The following is an 8818-nucleotide window of genomic DNA, read 5'->3' as shown; positions in this document are numbered from 1 at the left end:
TATCATAGCAAATGGTGCAGTTTATGTAGTCAATCAGGTTACAAAATATGCATATTCTGCCCATAAGAAACCTGTGTGATTCTTCTTTGGACAAAATGATAGTGGGGTGTACCAATAATTGTATTACACTGAATTCAGTGTTGCCCTGCATCAGTATCATATAGTTTTATTTTTTTGAGTTGACAGACTTGGTTAGGATACATTATTTAGTTTGAACTACTCGGCCATCTGAAATTGTTCCAGCTCTGAATTTGGGGTCTTAACCCAAATTTGGTACAGCTGGAAATGTCTGCTCTTTTCTAAAAACCAAGTTCCTTTCTATGTAATAAAGAAAAGAATCTAAGCTAGAGAAGGCAACAGAACAAGAAAGCATAAGCAAGTTTAGGTAGAATTAAAAATAAAAAGCAAGAAGAGTGACTGTAGTGGGTTGGTTGCAGGTAGCAATTAAAATATAGATGAATCCAGATTTTTCAGCCTCAGATACAAAGGAAAAGCAAATTTTTACTTGTGTGTATTACAAAATGAATTCTAACTAATTTCACCCAGCTAATATGAGGATCCTTCTCTGAAATTTAGGGAGAGAAATCCAGGCCTGAATGTTTTGTTGTTTTCACTGCGCTCTTGATTTCATCTGAATGTGTACTTATATAACAACAATGATAGAGAGCTATCCTGCTTATATGAAGGGCATTGTATTCCTATTAAACTCATTCTCCACTGGCATTAGGGTAATATAAACCAAGCTAACCTTTGTCTTTTCCTCATCTTCAAAACCAGCTTGATACTTAATTATTTTCACAAGGATTGATGATTAATAATTCATGGGTACTTACATAGCACTTCTGGATCCTCACAAAGCAAGCATAAAATTAGGTTAGCCCCTGGGCTGCATTGAAATTTCCTCTGTTGTTTAATCTCAAAGATTTTTACAAATGTTATCAGATGGCTGCTCAGAATGTGGGGGATTGTAGCCTGTTTTTCTGAAGACTTTTCCAAGGAAGGGCTTGTGTGCTCAGAATCTTGCCTTATTCTCTCCAAGCTGGGAAGATACTGAGATACCCCAAATTATAACTCTGCTGCCCATCACAGAGTGCTGCTGTCACACGCCTGCGAGCAGGTGTGCTTAGTGGTCCACCTGGTCAGTTCTGAAGTTGAAATGAACATGTGTTTGCTTGGTGTCCTCTTTCAATAAACATCTCCAAAAGGATTAGTGTCGTCAAGATCATCCTAAATGACTCCAAGCTGATATGCACAAACATAATATGATTTGGAGGCTCCAATTTTAAGATTGCTTTAATAGCTTTGAGCTGATCACATCCTTTCACAATGACTTGTTGCATGCCAGTACAGAACACATCTAAGTGCTGTCTTATTTCCTCTCCCACCTGTTCATGTGAATGCCTCTTTACAACAATCATCTTTTATACAAAAGCAACATATTTCAATGCCCTTTCTTCAAAGTAAATGCTGTCAGAGAAAACACACCAGTATGAATACTTAGATTGTTATAGGAGATGTTGGAATAAATAGCTTGACTTAAACCCATCAAACAATTCTGATTTTTGAGAAATTATTTTTTTAATTCCCTTGCAGACTATGTGATCACTTCAATTTACATCAGAGCAGGCTGTTTATTAGTAAGCAGCGTTACATCAGAGTGGTGAGCACACAGAAGTGATTGTTCTCTGCTGCAGGATTTTGAGAGCACCTTTTGAAGATTTGAAGGGTGGCGGCAGCAGCAGTTTTGAGAGGAGAAGGGTGGTTTCTTAATCAAGCACAACAAATCCAACAAAAAGCTTCCTTCTGTCTAGGTAAGTGATCTGCCTAGATTTGGTGGAGAGGACCAGAAGACATACTGGTATCATGAAACTGTATTGGGAGGTTTCCTTCAAGAAGGAAGAAATGCCATAAAGACAGCTTTTAGAACACAATATTGACCTTTTAAAGAGGATTCAACTGTGTTGAAAATGAGATATGTGAATATATTCCTTTTCCTCTGATTGTCTTCAAAAAGACAATTTTCAACACCCTGACTGGAACAAACATGCAATCATTTTGCTTCTTGTCAGGTCTCTGTCAGATATTCTTTAAAAAGGCTGTTTGGCAGATGTATGACACAACACATATAGAAAAATCTTAGAGGTTTCAGGATAGTGTCAGATAGCTATGTAAGCTACTGATTTAATGGGCAATTGCAAACGTTTCATGGCACATTGTGGCATCTTCTGTTGTACCAACTCTGCCTTTCTATGTCTAAACTTAGCCCCCTGAGGAAAGATTCAGGTCTATGTATGAATGTCCCCTGCTCTTACAAGAAAAGTTTCAGCAGCAGGGCTGAAACAGCTTTCATCGTGGTTTCAGAGCAAAAATGTGTCACAAAAATAGCTTACTGACACTTTGTATGCATGAAGAATACAAACTTTACAGAAATATTAAGCGTGTCCCTTAATCTGTTGTGAGCAATTGCCCTCCTGGTAAATCATCCATTTTACCATTTATTGCGTTCTGTCCCAGCCAAATTATTACCATTTCAGAAGAGCATGCCAAAAATCAGCTGGGGCAGAAGTTTACAACTCACAGAAATGTGGCCTATTAAATTCACAAGAGCTTTGGAAACCGACATACACAAGTCTAAGTACATCACAATTTCAGAAAGGCAACAAACATTGCAGTTTATTTTATTACTATTTAATCAGCCAATAAATGAGGTCTCTGGTATATTTGAACTCTCCACAAGCTTTAGACTGCACTATCTTTTAGATAACAATCTTTACTGAAAATCAATGTAAAATGAAATGTACTCATGATTTATGCCAAAGAATTCAACCTCTGGGAATGTTTAGAGGTTTCGAAAGAGAAAAGTCACGATAATAGCTCATTAGATCACAATAGCTCTTCTGCATTGAGTGAAAGGTCTTTTTATGGTTGAAATGTTAAATGTCATTTGCATAAATATGCCTTAGTGCTTAAAATATGTCTGGTTTTTATAGTTGCTTTTAATCAACTAAAAATGGAGAGTCTCTGTGTGTGTCCTTTAATAATGACACAAATATGATAGTTTAAAAAAATATAACTTATTTTTTCTAACTTGGTATGACAAAGGTTAAACTTATGTTTGGATTTTTAAATAAATATCCTTTCTGTCATTGGGTAGAGTGGAAAAGTCAAATGTGTAAGGTTAAAAGCAGCACAGACAGACTTTTCATGAGATAATGCTGTCTAGTAATGTAATTTTTGTCAATTCTGCTAGGCAGAATTAACAAATTAGAAAATCTCTGTGCGATACAAAATTCTTCACCCCTGTCAATAGTTATTAATGTAATTCTGTTTACTCTTTCTCTTAGGCTTTTGAGCCTCTCACTTTGGTATGTTGTTTTTGCTGTCTTGAGATTTAGTCAATAAGTTCCCAGTGGGCACTGCTGTACTGTTAATGCATTTAATTATCAGATATTTGTTATTTCCTTACATAAAAAGGGTGGCTCACAACTGAGATGAGTATATAGATTTGGGATTTTAGTGGGTTACACGATGCTTTTAGAAGAAGTATTCATGTAATTTAGAGCAGTTAAAACATTTACACTATTTTGGTACATGTTTCTTTATTAACAGCAGGCATCTATTTTGACTCTCGTGTACTCAGTCCTTTAGTTCTTCTGCCTATTTAGCAAGCAAAGAAAAGAGCAAGTCTATCTAGACACCAAAACCAATTCTTATCACATGAGACCTCTGCAATCCCTGGCAATGTGTGCTGGGTTCTGGCACTAGGGGAAGGCATAGTGGAAGATTTTTTTCTATAATGTGACCCTGGCCTCTCCAAAAGCAATGTGCTATAGCTCCACAGCATAGGATTCACCCATTCCCATTTTATTTTGTCTTGCAGAAGGCAGCAAGAGTGTAAGGGCCTCCTGTTCTGAAAGTCACCGATGCTGCTAGGCAGTGCATCATACTAATTCTACCACTTCTGCTCAAACGCCATTGACTGTAGCCAGGACTCTTCTGTCAAGCAGGAAAATAATGCTGCCAGCCTGGAAGCCTGGAGGTTTGAGTGGAATTCCATTTAGGCTAGATATGAAGACCATTGCTGTATTTTGATTATGTGTTTGTTTTTTACTAAAAGAAATGAGGACAACTAGTTAATAGAGCAATTTATGAAGTGTCTGATGGAGTATCCATCACTGACAATTGCAAGTTGGGAATGAAGATTTTCTAAATGGTGTGTTCTGCTTCAGGTGTGATTAAAAACAGGAAAGTTTGTTAGAAGTTGATTCATTAAAGTCCTTTCTGGTCTTTCAGAGTAGGAGCACCTGTTATGATTTAAAGCAAAACCATTTCTGCATCAGTAATGAAATGATAGTGTATAATGTTAAATGCTTTGTTGTAGTGTCTAATAAAATCTGCCACTTTCAAACTTATAACTGATTTTCCATTTGTAACAATTTGTAACAATGAGTAATAGCATAATTTTCTTTTTTTTTTTGGCTCTCTCCTGCAAACATCCTGATCCAAGAAAATGCGCCTCGTAATATCTTGGTTAGGGATAGCCTTGGCTGAAGTGATCACGATATTATGGAGTTTGGGATTCTGCTGAGCACACTGAAGGTTAGTACTAAGACAAAGGTTTTTGATTTTAGAAGAGCAAACTTCATGTCACTTAGAGCTCAGCTGGTGGATAAAGGAGCTGGTGAGTGCTGGGAGCTTTTCAAGAATGCTGTCCTGGAAGCACAAAAAGAGTTAATCCCCTTTAAAGGTAAGAGAAATAGGAGGAGCAAGAGACCCCCTTGGCTTAACTGTGAGCTTCAGGGTCTGCTCAAAACCAAAAGAGAAGTGTATCAGAGGTGGAAAAGCAGACAAATAACCATTGAGAACTATGAGCGCATTAGCAGAATGTGCAGACATGCATTAAGAAAAGCAAAGGTCAGCTCAAATTGACATTGGCACATGGAGTCACATGGAAAAGAGGAGGGGTAATGGGCACAAATTACTCCTGGGGAGATTCCAACTGGACAAGAGAGGGAAATTTTTCATGATGAGACCAATCAGCCCTTGGAATAATCTCCCCAGGGAAGTGATGAGTTCCCCAGTATTGGACACTTTAAGATTCAGCTGGACAGAGTGCTGGGCCATCTTGTCTAGACTGTGCTTTTGGCAAGAAAGGTTGGACCAGATGGTCCTTTTGGTCCCTTCCAACCTGGTATTCTATGATTCTATGATTATGTGCTGGTGACTCCGTTAACTGTAATTTGAATGTTTTCAATCAATTCAATAAAGACAACAATAATTTTTAGGTAGTGCCAAATTTTAAAAATCAGACTGTTACATATCATTTAGTGAAATGCTTTGCAGAGATCTGAACATATTATGTCAACACAATTACATTTATCACAGAGATTGAAATCCTGTCAGAAACCCTGACTCCTATCAGATTCACAGCTTCCAGCTTTAGTGAAGAGAAAAAAAAATCAAGATAGCATTTCGCTTTAATGCTTGAAGTCAACTGAAGGATTAACCTGTCCTTCCCTGAAGGGAGGCTTTCATTTACATATCTATATCCATGGCATGTTCATTTTTAGGAGCTTAGACCTTTTTTACACTGCTTCAGTAACTGACGGATAAACTAGAAGTTAGGTTTCATTTCACATACTTTAATTGTATCACAGCTATAGGACCATCCAGCTTGCTAGCTGAGGCAGAGGAATGTTGCAGGCTCTCATTAATACCTGTCAGAAACTTTAATTTACCAAAAACAAGTCCCAATTCAGAAACAGCCTGCTGGATTCTCAGAGTTGTAGGGCGTGCAGTTGTGCAAAATCTTCCCAAAGCTGATGGAAGTGTGTCTGTTTCAAAGCTAATAATTTTCTGACCCTGGGAGCCATTTCTGATTTAACAAAGGGAGACAGCACAATACAGAAGAATTGTGTTCAGAGAATACTCTGGAGCAGCACTCTGACTTTCGCAAGTTGTCAGAACCTGATTGACTTCAGTGGCATTGTTCCACTTTGCACTGCCTGGATATTTGGGTCTGCTTCTGATTGCACTACTTTTGGTTTGGTTTGGTTTAGTTTGTTTTTTTCCCTTATCTAAACCCCTCACCTCAAAGATTTCCCCCCAGCCCTGAAACTGCAGGTGCTCAAATGTAGCTATTGCAAACATTCAGCTATTTGCTTCCTTGCTCTGAATCCTAATCTCTGAGAGGAACCTACTGCATCTTGTGGTATCCTACGTGTAATGCTGAGATACTCTGCTGCATTTTGTTTATGGAGATGTCTAAAATTTACAGGCAATTTTTTCTCGCCATTATTGTATAAACATACAAACATCCAGGTTGAGTGTCTGCACTTATCTGGAATATTCAGAACAGAAGTAATTGTATTTTCTTGCCTTTGTACTGGCAAATGCTTGGGAGGTACAGGGATTTTCAGTCCTTGTTTAGTTAGCCTTCAGCACAATCAACATGTTTTCCATATAGCATTATTTGTGTAATACACCCATAAAGGCAGATATTGCATCCTTGCTGTGTGCTTCCCTACACCACAAAAGCTACTGATTAATAAAAAAGATGGCTACTTTATCTTCTTAAGGAGCTTTATGGTCTACATTTCAAACAGGATGAAAAAAGTAACAAAATCATCTCTACAAAGCAAAGAGATACAAGGCTCATCCTTCTGTCTCAGGAGCTAAACCATGGAAAACACTTCCTTCCCTATCCCCAAACACCACATCAGTCAAAGATTGAAATATTCCCATGTCCTCATCTCACAGGTAAAATGAGTCGCTTATTTGAACATTATTAGGGAAGAAATAATTAATTCCTCTGTAGCTGAGAGCAGAATCAGGTTTAGGCAGCCCTTGAAGCAGGAGAACAAGTCCAGGGTGTGGTGTCAAAAACTGTGAATACCTACATGTGGTTTATAAGCTAGGGAAAACTGAGGGAGTTCAGACCCTCTGAAAAGCAAGTCGTGTTTACAGAGGGCCTAAATCCTTCTGTTAACCAAAGAAATTTTAGCACTTCCCCCATATTTCTGCACTGGGAAGATGATGAGTTCAGCTAAGCCTGCATGTGTAACCCCATTTCATCCACAGCCCCAATTTGAGATGAAAAATACAGCTATGCTCTTTCCTAGCAGACACTTGTCTAGGCTTTTTTTAAGAACCTCCAGTGATGTAAAGTCCAGTTTTCCAGGCAGTCTTTCCTAGTTTTTAATTATCCTGAATGAGAAAGCATTTTCTCCTTTGCAGTAATTTAAGTTCATTATTCCCTGTCCTATCCTCAATGGACAAGAATAACAGCTTGTTGTCTTAATTTTTGTTGCAATCTTTAACAAGCTAAAAGACCATTAAGTTTCCTTACTCTTGTCTTCTCTATACACAACCAGCCCAATCCTTTCACGTTTTCTTTTTTACATCTTATATACAACCCTCCTCTTTACACAATATGACATTTTCACAATAATATGTTTGCCTATATGGTGACAGTAGGCAAACAAAATCAAAGGCATGGAATTACTAGGAGAAATCTTGCCAGATGCCTTTTGATGCTGACAGTATACTAAAACCTACAGGCAAACCAAACTTTGTCCTTTATGCGTTCCCACCAGATTGCTACTGGGGATTCTTATTCTTGTCACCTGGAAAATGACATGAACAATATAGTCACAAAGTCTGCAGAGGTAGTAAGTTATTCATGGTAGTAAAAGTGACAGATGACTGTGAGGAATGGTGGAAAGAACTGGTCTGAACAACCAGTCAACAACATTTCAGATAGGATTCCATGTAGACGAATCAATGAACCTAAGAAAACTTAACTTAATGGGCTCCAAATTGGCATTAGCAGTTGGTGGGAAGGTCAGGGTTTGGTATGATCAGCTTCAGGGAAGACAAACAAAGATCAAAGGCATTAAATTTCTTCTGGACAATGAAGAGTTTTGTAAATTGGGAATCTTCTGTCTGGAAAAGAGACAATTGGGACGTAAGCCACAAAATCTCAGCAGGCTTGGAGAAATAGGTGCGGACTGTTCTCTGTCTTTTGATATAAAAGAAGTAGGGTAATTGAATGAAAATAATAGGAATCATGTTCAAATCAGATGGGAGGAAGCAGTTTATTGCATGGTTGGTTGCAGACTTGTGAATGTCCTTGTCCAGGATGTTGTGGCTGTTGGATTCAAAGAAACTTACCATGGGCTCAGAGGGAGACTGGACAGTTCCATGGAAGAGAGCTTCACTGAGGGTAACTAAATACACAGAAAGGCACATATAGCCCAGGAATACCCTGAAAAGAAGCAAGTTAGAAGGTGGGATGTCAGGGTAAAGCATCCTTGTACTGAATTGTGGTGCTAATGATTTGTGGAGACAGAATATTAGGCCACATGGACCTCTGGTGTCACCCAATAATACCTTTCTTCCTAAACTCAGACCACTGCATTGCATTTTTGCCAAGGGCAACCAATATTTCTTCTTCAGAGTAGATGAATATGAAATTCTGGGCTTGTTGAAGACAAGTGCAACTTTCTCATTGATGCCAATAGATGGACACTTCATTCCAGGAGCTTCAGACACAATAAATTGTCCTGGAAGCAAACACCAGAACAGAGAAACCTGCCAGGATGTGGAAATTTCCATGAAGATAATGCAAACTTCAAGGTATAGACCAGTGTTAATCAGATTATCCCAAATGCACAGAACAAATGTACAGAATGATGACTGTCACAGAGAAGACTTAACTAGAGTAATATTTTGATCTATCATATTTGAACCTTGAGGTTTTACACTGTCATGGAGATTTATAAATTAAGTGAAACAAATAAGGTACTCAAACAAGGTT

Source organism: Caloenas nicobarica, chromosome 4, assembly GCF_036013445.1.
Source record: "Caloenas nicobarica isolate bCalNic1 chromosome 4, bCalNic1.hap1, whole genome shotgun sequence".
Classification (NCBI taxonomy): Eukaryota; Metazoa; Chordata; class Aves; order Columbiformes; family Columbidae; genus Caloenas; species Caloenas nicobarica.
Note: the sequence above shows the minus strand (reverse complement) of the source record.